This window comes from Mustela nigripes, chromosome 6 (assembly GCF_022355385.1).
Source record: "Mustela nigripes isolate SB6536 chromosome 6, MUSNIG.SB6536, whole genome shotgun sequence".
In the NCBI taxonomy this organism is placed as follows: Eukaryota; Metazoa; Chordata; class Mammalia; order Carnivora; family Mustelidae; genus Mustela; species Mustela nigripes.
Window position 1 is genome coordinate 81,558,163 of NC_081562.1, and position 12,949 is coordinate 81,571,111.

Here is a 12,949-nt window from a genome sequence, read left to right on the forward strand (position 1 = left end):
GGTCACGGCGCAGTAAAGTTTGGTTTCACAAGCGGGCTTGGACACCAGTGACAAAAGCAAAGTCTTCTAAGTAAGCGAACTCGGGGGTCGGGGAGCACCCGGAAGCCCAGCAAGACACGTTTCTCCTGCAGGGAGCGGGGGTGTGGGTGCCCACTCGGTCGTGGAGCCCCTTGCCTCACCCCACCCCCCACAACCGGACCCCGCACCCAGGCGGGGACAGGCTCCGCCGGCAGAAGCGGCGGGAGCCGGGTAGGCCACAAGGAGGAAATGGGACGGGGTGTCGCCAGTGAGGCGGCGGCGGCCGGAGCGGGGCCTCCCTCGCCGGGGAGTGAGAAGGAAGCGGGGCCCTCCCCGCCGCAGCTTCCCCCGCCTCAAGAGGCAGCTCCAACTTTCCTCCAAGCGCAGGACGCCGTCTGGGCCGCGCGCGATTCCGAAACTTTGTCCGCCCTCCCGTCGCCCCGGGCCCGCTCCTCCGCTCCGCGCCAGCCCGTAACAGCCCCCACTTCGCCCCGACAGCTGCCGGAGCCCCTCCGCCCCCGGGATCGGCCCGTGTTTACCTCAGGCCGAGGTCGAGGCGCTTGCTCCGGCGGCGGCGGCTCCACTGCAGGTCCCTAGGTCCCCGTCACGACGCCAAGTTCCCCAACATGGACTCCTTAGTCCGCCTGGAGTTGTCCCGGGGGTCGCTGGGGCGCCGGCTCTACCCGCCGGGTCGGGAGGTGCCGACGGAGCAGAGAGCGGACCCGGGCTGCGCTGCTCCGCGCGACTTGCGCCACCGCTGCTCCCCCTCCCCCCGCCTTGTCTGGCCTCCTCCCTCCCCTGCCCTCCCCGCGGGTGCCCTCCCCTTTCTTCCCCTCCGCTCAGCCGCGCCGCCACAGGTCGGCGCGCTACGGTGACGACTGCGGCGGCGGCGGCGGCTCTCCCTACTTGCTTGTTGGGCCCCCGCGCGCCCTGCTGCAACGCTCAACCAGACCACTGGGAGGCGCTGCCAAACCACCCGTAGCGACCTAAGAACGTGGCGGGCGGAGTGACGTCACGCGGCCTGGGAGGGGGAGGGAGAACCGCGGCGAGTGGCGCGGGCTTCTGGGAAACGTCTTCCGCGCGCTGTCATCCTCCCACCCTGCAGATTGTGCGCAGGCGCCGTGTGTGGGGCGCTGGAGTTGGCGCTCCTCTGGCGGCTGAGCGGGCTTAGCTGCGGTGGACAATGAGGGAGTCCCTCGTGGACCTGGACGTGAGGTGGTTTGCGTGGCATTTGCAACCCTATCTTTATGGTTATCCTAGGGGAGAGGTTTTCCCTGCGGCACGTCGAGCCTACGCTTTTCCCCGTGTCTTAATTACCACAGCAGAAAAATCAAACTTGGTTATGCTGGGCTTAGAGGACTTCCACTCGGTGGTCAGGCAGCGGCGTGATGCTGCGGTACCTGGTCCGGACCTCCGAAGTGGAACCCGTGCGCCTGGTTCATTCCCCGTCGGGTCGTCAGAGCTTTCGTTTTCTTTCGGAAAGACCTTCACGGGCTGTTTTTTCAAAGTCACTGACTCCTCCACCTCCTAGTGTCTCTTCCGGACAATTTCCGCACGCTCCTGACTGCTCCTCCCGCGCCGGCGGCCACCCCCTCCTCTTCCAGCCGGTCCTTCCCGTCCCCCGCGCACCCCGGGGTCCTGCTAATGGCTCCCGCGGGAGGAAGCTCTGGCCCCGGGCCGCCCGGCCGGCGCGGCTTCCCCCGGGTCTCAGTCTCGGCCAGCAGCGCCGCACGCCCCTTTCCCTGCGGTCCGCCCCGTCCCCTTGCTGTGCACGCGGCGCCCCCCCTGAACCACGCTAAGCCTTGCCCAGGACGGCTTGCCTCCCCACGTGGTCGATACCCCGCCGGCAGGCCACCTCTCTGCCGCTGTGGCCCAGACTAGGCTGGTTGCCACGTCCCCTGCTCCCGGTACTGTGCGTGCATCCTGCTCGGTCGGCTCCGAGTCCGCCTGGCTCTGCGAGCTCTGGGGCAGGGGCTCCCGGCGTTCCTAACAACAGCACCTGGCACCGTGAGCTGTCGTTCAATGAGAACTTGGTCCGTAATTGCGGGGGGAGTATACGAATGGCAGCCTTGGCCCGACTTCAAAGTCTTTGGAGTTTTAACGACGTCTAGTTTTTGATTCGAGGTCTGGGGATTTAGGTGGGCTTTGCGGTGTTCGGAAGGTTTGAGGGAATGATGATCTAGAGGAGTTACAATGTTGTGGGTTTGTTTTTTTGTTTTTTTTTTTTCTGATGGAAGAACAAAATGTTTATGAACGGCCTTTTCCTGTCACTCTCAGAGCAAACAGAATTCCATAAAATAACCAGGTCAACAAGCACGGTGATGAGCCATCCAACCGAAGCAGGGTGTAGCTTTGTCATGTATATACAGGCACAGCTTCGCCCTCGAGAGTGCGACTTCCGGGAGCGTCACTTCAGATGGAGACTAATGGGGCAATATTCTTCTGTGGGTATTTTACATGAAAATCTATTTATTTGTTTAAAAAGGATTCCTTCTTAAAATTTAATGAGAGGTCAAATGATAATATCTGCCAATAGAAAACTACAATTTAAAAAAAGGCAGGGACGCCTGGGTGGCTCAGTAATTAAGCGTCTGCTCTCAGCGCACATCATGATCCCAGGATCCTGGGATCCAGCCGGAATGGGGTTCCCTGCTCAGCCAGGAGCTTGCTTCTCCCTCTCTTTCTTCTCTACCTGCTCGCCTGCTCATGTTCCCTCTCTCAATGTCTCTGTCAAGTAAATAAATAAAATATTTTAAAAAGTAATAAAAAATTTAAAAAGCAATAATAGTATATACCATTTCAGCAAAACTGAACAATATAAATCATTTCCCCCCACTGAGGCTATTTCGCCTTTGTTTTATCATTTTATTTTATTTTGTTTTCATCATGATAAATATACTCTTTGATCCCTACCCTCCTCCCCTTTGGTAACAATCGGTTTTCTATAGTTAAGAGTCTGTTTCTTGTGTCTTATTTTCTCTTTGCTCTTTTGTTTTCTTAAATGATACATATAAGTGAGATCATATGTTATTTATCTTTCTTATTTCACTTAGTTTTATACTCTCTAGATCTATTCATGTAGCAAATGACAAAATTCTTTTTTATGGCTAAATAATATTCCATTGTATATATAAACCACATTTTCTTTATCTACTCATCTGTTGATGAACACTTGGGTTTTTTCCATAGTTTGGCTATTGTAAATAAGATCCTGCAATAAACATAGAGGTTCATGTATCCCTTTGAATTAGTGTTTTTATATTTTGGGGGTGAATACCCAGTACTGTGATTACTGGATCATAAGATAATACTATTTTTAATTTTTTGAGGAACCTCTGTACTGAACAATAGGGATTTTTGGATATATTTATTCTCTGGCAGATAATTCATTTTCCACTTTTTTACAGTTGGACTCTGTAGGTATTATGTGAGAATATTTTAAGAGAAAAATGTTTTTAATGCTAATGTACTAGCAGTTTCTACTTTCATGTGCTAGTAGAAAAAAGGGTGGTAGCTTTTAATAGGCCATCTCTTATCTTTCCAGGGAAAAGACTATTTCTGTACGTGCAGCATCCTCCTAGTTACATTTGCATGTGAGGATTTGTTACTGTCTCTGTTGTTTCAATTCTTTATTTATAATATAATAAAGAGATACAGAGTTTTAAATAAATGATGAACTATAAAATGCAGGAGTAAAGATTGCTATACCAACCATCACTGTCAATATTTAAGATTTGATTATAACCATAAATAACACAAATAATACCCTTCGTAAAACAACCTTCAACTGAACGCCCAATTGGCTTATTGGATTAAAATATTAACAATATGGTACTTAAAATAGCAAACATGTTGGGGTGCCTGGGTGGCTCAGTGGGTTAAAGCCTTTGCTTTGGGCTTGAGTCATGATCCCAGGGTCCTGGGATGGAGCCCCACATTGGGCTCTCTGCTCAGCAGGGAGCCTGCTTCCTCCTTTCTCTCTCTCTCTGCCTTCCTCTGCCTACTTGTGATCACTGTCTGTCAAATAAATAAATAAAATCTTTATTTAAAAAAATCAAACATGTCACATAGCAACAGCAACCCATACTGGCATCTTAAAAAAAAAATTGAAGGATAATCAGTGTATTGATTTTGAGAGCTTTATCAGAGATAACTTATTAATTTAACTGCTATAAATTGAATACAAAATAATATTGAAATTAAGAGGTGGAATTACTGTGTAACTGAATTAAGTTGGAAATAAGACTCTCATATGGACTCTCACATGATACCCTTGCAGTTTTTAACAAATTGCCCAATTTTTCAGGTCCTCAGTTTTCATATCCATTACAGTGGAAATTTTATTTTAATGATTTCTGTAGCAGTTTTATAACAGAAGTGTATGAATTCCAAGGGTTTACAGTTTAAGACTCTTACAAGCAAATTATGACCAAATAATTTATCTTTTTAAGGAATGAAAAATACATGCCATAGAGAAAAGTTAGTTTATAGGAATTAAAAAGAAAAAAGCCAATGTTTTATCTCTGTTTTCACAACTGTGAAAAATTTTAATCAAGATGATGTGGATTATTATACAGCCATTTTCTATGTGGAATTAAATTTACTTCAGCACCAATCAGTTGGGTTTCTACTCTCTGGGACATGCTATGAGGTTGTTATAGATAAATGAATAGTGTCTCAGAGACAGTTTAATGGGTACTGATAATTACAAAAATAAAGGAAGAATATATGTCATAAAAGGAATAAAAACAAAAGTGCTGGTTGGGAAAGGGGGTGTCAAATGAGAGAGAATACAAAAAGGACCAAGGACAAGTTCATAAAGGAACAAATCTGAACAAAATAGAGTCAGGTATTATTCCATATTAAAAGCTCCAGTTTCTCTCAGGTTGGTTTCCCAACCCCCACAGCACCTCTTACCATTTTTTAACACTCCCGTCAAGTCTCAACTTTACAATTACGCCTGCAGAGCCCCTCAACCCTAACCCAGAAAAAGATCTCACCATAGTCTTTTAACTTTCTTACCTTCTTTCCCTATACCTGCCAATTCTGTCTATAACTATCTATATCCATACACACTTCTTTTCCTCTACCACAAAGGAAGCACTAGCTCTTGTCTTGCTTAATGCTTACTTAGCTTTCTACTTGTGCTGTAGACCTGTTTTTTTCCAGACTTTGGGATTTACAGACCATTAGTATTTCTACCAGTTCAGGAACTGGCATAGATAGGGCTATTAACTTTTAATCTTGACAAATAATGATATAAATTTTTAAAGTCCTCCCATCTCTTATCACCCTCAATTCCTTTAAAGAAAATGCACTTTCAACACTAAAGAACTAAATTTTTAGGAACTACACTGTTTATTTGTATTTCCCTGTGAAACAGTGAAGCCATCACAGCCCTGGCGCTTTGGGGACACTGCTCTGAAATGGATCCTCTCCATCCCCTCAGGGCCCACCTGATGGATTACTCTGTCTTCCATCTTTTCAATCTCTGCTTTACTGGAGATTAATTTATCTTTCTTCTCTCCAAATCTAAAAATAGTTTATATTTAAGACTACATCCTCATTTCACTTTCTACTCACTTGTTTAAAAGGTAATAAACATTCATTTTAACAATTCAGACAACACAGAAGTATAACAGAAAATAAAGAAGAAAATAAAGAAAAAGATAGTTTTCCTCTCCCCATCCCAATCCTAGATAAAATCAAGGTTAAAAGGTTAATGTTTCTCTCCATATTTTTTCCAATGGTTACAGAAATACATATTAATAGAAATTTTGATTTTTTACAAATAGTAAATTACACCATATATATTTTTCTGCAACTTTTTCTTATTAAAGTTTATAATGGATACTCTTTTCTTGCTCCTTCTGTTAACTAGCTGCACAATATACTGTTAATGTACCATAATTTTTAAGCCATTCCTTTATTGGTAGATAATATAGATTTGTCCAGATTTTATGCCATTATAGACATTGCTAGAATGAGTGTCCTTTGTGCAATTTCTTTCTATAGACTCAAGTCCTTAACTTGAGATTATTGAGACAAAAGATATGTACACATTTTGATAGATACTGCCTGGAGAGGATATATATGGATTTTTTTGTCTTGTTTGTTTTGATACCCAGCATCCATCTCCTCTTTTTCTGGTAACAGCACCTCATTTTCTTTAGATGAATTACTCATCTATTAAACTACGGGGTTACAAATGATATTGACTCCTCCATTGGCTTCTACATTTGGTCAATGAGAGTAAAATATCACAGAGGTATAATATTCTATAGTTCAGGAATGGGCACATGACTCAATTCAGGGCAATAAGAATTAGATCAATGACTTTTCTTCTATGCTAAACTTGTTGCTGTAAGGATGTAAGCTCTCTTCATGGAGACTTACAGAAAATGACTTCCACTCAGAGGAAAGCAGAACTAAAACATGGAAAGAAACTAGATTCTAATGATAACATTTCAGTAGATTCCATCTAGCTATGTCTAGATTTTCAGTTAAATAAATAACTTTTGGGGACATGGGGGGGTGAGTTGGGTTTTCTATTACTTGTGATCAAAGATGTCTTGAGTAAGACACTGCCAGATTACCTCTAGAATTATTGCAGTTCACATTCCAATAAAAATGGTAGAATGTCTATTTCTCTGTCTCTTACCAGGACTGAAGCATGAATCTTACATCTTTGTTGGTGTAATGTGCATTAAATGCTATCTCACTAGTATTTTAATTAGTGTTTCCCTGACTACTAATAGGGCTGAACTTGTTTTCATATATTCTAAGGCTGTGCATAGCCTTATCATGTTGTTTTATTGTTTGTCTTCTTTTTCTGAACTTTTTATAGGATCTTTTTTATGTTAGAGCTCTTAACTCCTGGTGTCCCATATATGTAGATACTATTTTTTTCATAATCATCTTTTGACTTTGCTCATAGTGGCTTTTGTCATAAGAACGTTTTAGTTTTTATATTGCCAAACCTATCCATTCACTCTTAAACCCACAACAATTAGGCTTATTTCATCACCACGCCTCTGAAACTCCTCCTGGAAAAAATCACCAGTGACCTCATACTGACCAAGTGTGATGAACACTTTATAGTCCTCAGCAAGCAGTTGTTGTCTTCTATTGACTGCCTACTGTGTACCAGGCTTTGTGCTGGGCACTGGTGGTATAAATAAGATATTGTTCTTGCCCTTAAAGAGTTTACAATTTATTGCAACAGTCAACCAAATGAACATATTTCAGTATGTAATTGATGCTGATGTTGAGTTTGTGTTTTAGGCTGAATTGTGTCCCCCCGCCCCCAGAATTCATGTGTTTTAAGTCCTAATCCCCAACATCTCAGAGTGTAATTGTATTTGAAACAAGGTCTTGAAAGAGGGAATTAATTTAAAATAAGTTCTTTAGGGTAGACCCTAATCCAATATGACTGGTATCCTTATAACAAGGGGAGATTAGCACATAGACATGTGTGTACACAGAGGGTAAACCAGGCAAACACAGGAGAATATGGCCATCTACAAGTCTAGGAAAAAGACCTCAGAAGAAACAATACTGCCAACCTCTTAATCTCAGAATTCTAGCCTCCAGAACTGTGAGGAAACAGATTTCTCTTGTTTAAGCACACAGTCTGTGGTACTTTGTTATGGCAGTCCTAGCAAATGAATATGGGTTGTCTCTACAATATTCCTTCCATACCTCCCCCTTGTATAGCATCCATGTGGTTATAGAAGGCAAAGATTAAAACATACCAACAATTCCAGGAATGAACTCTGATTACTTTAAAGCACTCAAGGTAATCCCACATCTCTTGTCACAGCAAGTGGTTTAGGAAACCCAGACTTTGACCAATTTGTATCTGTGAACCTTGAATTGCTAGTGACTCTGAGAAAGATTTTTCCTTATTCTTTAAATAAAGCTGCTAAAAACCTCCTCTTTCCATTTGGATGGTGAGGGTTGTGAATATAAACCCTGGAATTACTGCAGTTACTGTCATTGTGAACAAAGCTGGCTTTAGAGTAATGCTGATTCTCTCTAAGGCAGAGCAGAGAAGGAGCAAAACTGGGTCCTTGACATCATTAAGCCACTGAATCAAATCAATCCTGATACCTGCCCAGTTATGTGAGCCAATAAGTCCCCTTTCTTATTTAAGTAACTTTTAGTTTTTAAAAAACTCACAATACAAAATGTCTTAACAGTTATAAGATACACAGGGAAGGGAATCTGTCACAGATTGAATTCCCCACAACTATACTTTGACACAGAGATTCAGATGCAGAAATTTCCTTGGGTATTGCTCTTGGGATCCAACTCTGGAATGAGTAAAGGAAGTAAGATTGGACAGAGGAAGAAGTTAAACTATGATGCAGTCCAGCAAAGGTATCAACCTTTCCTGCAGAGAGCTCTGAAGACTTTATGCTACCTCAATTACCAGTAATTTTGGCAGAACCCAGAAATGTAAGGAAGCCTTCTTAAGCCAAAGGTAAGTTCTGGAGTAGGGTTCATTTGAAAGCTATCAGCCTCCAACACTTCTAGCAGCTGTGGAATGACTTTGGTTCTGGATGGGGAGATCTCTGCAAGTCAAATCTCTGCTCACTTAGAGGTATTCCCCTCTTTCAGGGCCACTCTTAAGTAGCTGCCTGTAGCACTTGGACATTGGGACTGCCACTTTTAGGTACCCCACATCCTAGGGTACCAATGGAAGATGGGAAGGCCAGGCCAAGCGTGAGAAATAAAATCTTTATTGGACCCAAACAAGGAGTCTTGGGTCTTGAGGAACTCATTGTATTTATTAGTTGTCTTTTCTTCTTGGCCTGTTTCTGTTATCTCATGAGCTACTATTTCTTCCCATAATGGAACTTGACCTTCTCCTTTCTCTTTTCCTGTAGGGTGGCCATCATGGCCTGTACTTCCTGGAAACATTGCAAGCCAGGTGCCCAGGTATGCAAACTCCTGAGTGGGCTTCAGATGCACAACCTTGGGGGGCAGTAAAAACCACCATTCACTTTTTCTTCTTATGAGGGTGGGGGACAGGAGCAGGAGTGAGATCCCATCAGATACCATGAGGCTATCCAAGGCGGCTGGGTCTTACTTGGTCTTGAGCAGCAAAATGCCTTGTACCATTCTGCAAAAAGATACAGCTAGGGACCCAGAAATAACAGGGGACTGGAAGTGGTAGAGCTCACAGGATGAGTTGGTGTTCATGCATTTGTGGAAGAAGACCAGGTACAGCAACTTGTTTCAGTAGAAATTGCCAGAAATGTGGATGCCCTCACAACTTCTGCCTGGCAATACTTCTGAGCCATGATGCTCACCTGACAACACAAGAGATGGCCTTGGCTATCCATGTACTGTGACTAGCCCCAACACCAACTTTGGTATCTGCCTGGAAAAGACCAGTAACTATTCAACAAAAGATATTTAAGACTCCATTGCAGATGACATGACCTCATTCCAGAACCTAAGGGATTTGTGTTGTGATTGTCCCACTGGGACTTGCCATAAACTTTTAAATTTATATAGAGATAAGAAAGTTCAAATATACAAGGAGAAATCAATAATCGTCATGAAGCTCATCATTAAAGACAATCTTGTCATCAGCATCCTAGTGAGTATCTCTTCGTACCATTTCCCATATATTTACATAAATAAAACTATCCGTGTGATTGCTGTTTTACAACCTGCTCTTTGATTCAGTAATATATCAGTGACTCTAGATATACATCATCCTAGATATACATCATTCCATGCATATTTAGATATACAGACATCATTTGGATACATTGTAATTTAACCAGCCTCCTGTAAACAATGAGTTCTTAACTGGATGGTACCGCCCTCTAGAGTATGTTTTGTGTCTAGAGTATACTTTGTGTCTAAAGTATTCACGTTTTGAAATACATATTATTTTTGTTACAAATTGCTTTCCTTTTATTTCTCTTTGGTATTACAATTAGGTATATTTTGTTTATCTATGACTTCCATTTTAGAACTGTAGAGGAAGTGTTAACAACGCATTTATTATAAGAAGGGAACTGAGTTGGCTAGGATTGAGAAGAATTGCTTATAGATAGACACACAGAGTTTTCTTTTTTTCAATTTTCAATATTACAAAGCATGCTTTAATGCATTCATCCTTTGGAGTAGGTTTGCCACATTAAAGGTACACATGTTTAAAATTTTAAAAAATTTGACACATTGCACCAATTTACACATACACCAACAGGGCATGAGAGTGCCAGTTCCCTCATACACTACTTACCAACAGGAATGTGATCCGGATGTCTATCCCATTGCTCTTCACATAAAGGCTAGATAAAATTTTCTTGAAACTCATGTTATGCTCTAGGATAAGTCTAGAGTCTTCTTCATGATTCTGAAAGTTCCAGGAATTTATTTTATTCCCAGTTACATCTGGTTCTAATTTCTGACTTAACTAATTTCTCTTTCTCTTCTATGTTTTTTTTTTTAAGTTAACAACTATTTTGAGATACACTAATCACACCATACAATTTGCCCATTTAAAGTGCACAGTACAATGGTTTTTGATATATTCAGAGTTATGCAAGAATCCTTGCCATAAATTTTTTTGCTTTTGGAGATTTTATTTATTTTAGAGAGAAAGCACACGCGCCAGAGACGGAGGCGGAAGGAGATGGAAGGGTTGAGAGGGGGCGATGGAGAGAGAAACCCAAGCAGACTCCAAGCTGAGCATGGAGCCTCAGGTGGGGCTCAATCCCAGGACCCTGAGATCATGACCCAAGCCAAAAGCAAGAGCTGATCACTCAACTGACTGAGCCACCCAGGTCCTTCCTTCAGAATCAGTGTTTTAAGAGCATTATTCTCATCATCCGCTCCCCAAATCCTATACCCATGAGCAGTCACTCCTTATCCCCCAGCCCTAGGCAACTACTTTGCCTCTATGGACTTGCCAATTCTGGATAGTTTATATAAATGGAATAATATATATGCAGGCTTTTCTGACTGGCTTTCACTTAGCATAATGTTTTCAAGGTTCCTTCATGTTCTAGCATGTAACAGTACTTCTTTTTTTATTCTTCTTTAATTTATTTTGTTGAGTAATAGTCTGTCATATAGATATACCACATTTTATTTATCTATTCATCAATTGATGGGCATTTTGGTTGTATCCACTTTTTGGCTATTATGAATGATAGTGTTATGAATATTCATGTACAAATTTTTATGTGAACATATGTTTTTATTTCTCTTAAGTATATACTTATAAGTGGAATTGCTAGGTCCATATGGTAACTCTGTTTAACCATTTGAAGAACTGCCAAACTCTTTTCCAAAGAAGCTTTTGCACCATTTTATATTCCCATCAGTAATGTATGAGGATTCCAATTTCTCTGCACACTCAGTAAACGTGGAACTTTCTGTGTTTTTTATTACAGCCATCCTATTAAATATGAATTTGTATCTCATTGTGATTTTAATTTGCCTTTCCCTGGTAGCTAATGAGTTTGGACATCTTTTCGTGTGTTAATTTGTCTATATATCTTTGGAGAAGTGTCCATTCAAATCATTCACCCATTTTTTTTTTTTAAGTAGGCTCCACACCCAGCATGGAGCCCAGTGCAGGGCTTGAACTCAGGACCCTGAGATCAAGACCTGAGCTGAGATCAGGAGTTAGACACTTAACTGACTGAGCCACTCAGGTACTCCTCATTTGCTCATTTTTAATTGGGCTATTTTTATTATTGAGCCGTAAATTCTTTATATACTCTAGATACAAGTCCTTTATCATATATTTGCTTTGTAAATCTTTTTCCCACTCTATGAATTATCTTCACTTTGGTATTCTTTGAAGAATGAATTTTTAAATTTTGATGATGTTGAATTTATCTATTTTTATTGTTGTTACTTGTGATTTGGTTACGTATCTAATAAACTAGTTGACCATTCCAACATCACCAAGATATATGCCTATATTTGCTTGTAAGAGTTTAGTAGTTTTAGCTCATACATTTAGACCTTTGATCCATTAATTTTTTATGTGTATATGTATAAATTTTGTGTATATACAACTTCAGTCTTTTGCATATGGATATCCAGTTGTCCCAACATCATTTGCTGAAAAGACTTCCTTTCTTCATTAAAATGTCATGACATCCTTGTTGAAAATCTATTGACCACAAATATGAAGGTTTATTTCTAGATTCCTCAATTGTATTACGTTGATCTTTATGTCTGTCCTATCCCAGTTGATCTTTTGTCTTGATTACAAGTAGCTTAGTGGTAAGTTTTGAAATTGGAAAATATGGGTCTTTGTTCTTTTTCAACATTGTTTTGGTTATTCTGAGTCCCTTGGATTTTCTTGTGAATTTTAGGATCAACTTGTCAATTTCTGCAAAAAAAAAATGCTACTGGGATTTTGATAGTGATCAGACTGAATCTGTAGATCAGTTTGGGGATTATTGCCCTCTAACAATATTAAGTTTTCCAGTCCAGTGCATGACATGTCTTTCCATTTATTTACTTCTTTAATTTTTTTCAACAGTGTTTGTGTAGTTTTCAGAGTATAGGTTTTCCTTTCTTTTTTTTTTTTTTTCCTTTTGGTTAAATTTATACCTGTTTTATTCTTTTTGATGCTTTTACAAATGAAATTGTTTTCTTTCATTTTTCAGTTTCTTCACTACAGGTGTGTAGAAATAAAATTGATTTTTGTTGATCATGTTTCCTGACATTTTGCTAAAATTTTAGTTCTAATAGTTTTTTGGTGGATTCCTTAGGATTTTCTGCATACAATATCATGTCATCTGTGAATAGAAGTAGTTTTACTTCTTCCTTTCAAATATGGGCTTGTATTTCCTTTTCTTGCCTCATTGTCCTTGCTAGAATAGAATCTCCAGGACAGTGTTGAATAAAAGTGGTAAGAGCTGGGGCACTGGGTGGCTGAGTGGGT

At 41.2% G+C, this 12,949-nt stretch overlaps 1 protein-coding gene and 1 long non-coding RNA gene across 4 annotated transcripts in view; one reads left to right on the forward strand and one right to left on the reverse strand.

Moving 5' to 3' along the window:
- SCAF11 (SR-related CTD associated factor 11) overlaps positions 1 to 789 on the reverse strand; it is a 71,359-nt gene extending 70,570 nt beyond the window's left edge. For all 3 annotated transcript variants that reach the window (XM_059402958.1, XM_059402956.1, XM_059402957.1), the window contains exon 1: positions 558 to 789. The gene's annotated coding sequence lies outside the window, so the exon portion shown is untranslated. The remainder of the gene's footprint in view (positions 1 to 557) is intronic.
- Positions 790 to 1,144: 355 nt separating this feature from the next.
- LOC132020664 (uncharacterized) lies at positions 1,145 to 10,941 on the forward strand. Its single transcript, XR_009405054.1, has 3 exons — positions 1,145 to 1,233; positions 8,910 to 8,961; positions 10,638 to 10,941. It is a non-coding gene; the product is annotated as an uncharacterized LOC132020664 (long non-coding RNA).
- Positions 10,942 to 12,949: the final 2,008 nt, after the last annotated feature.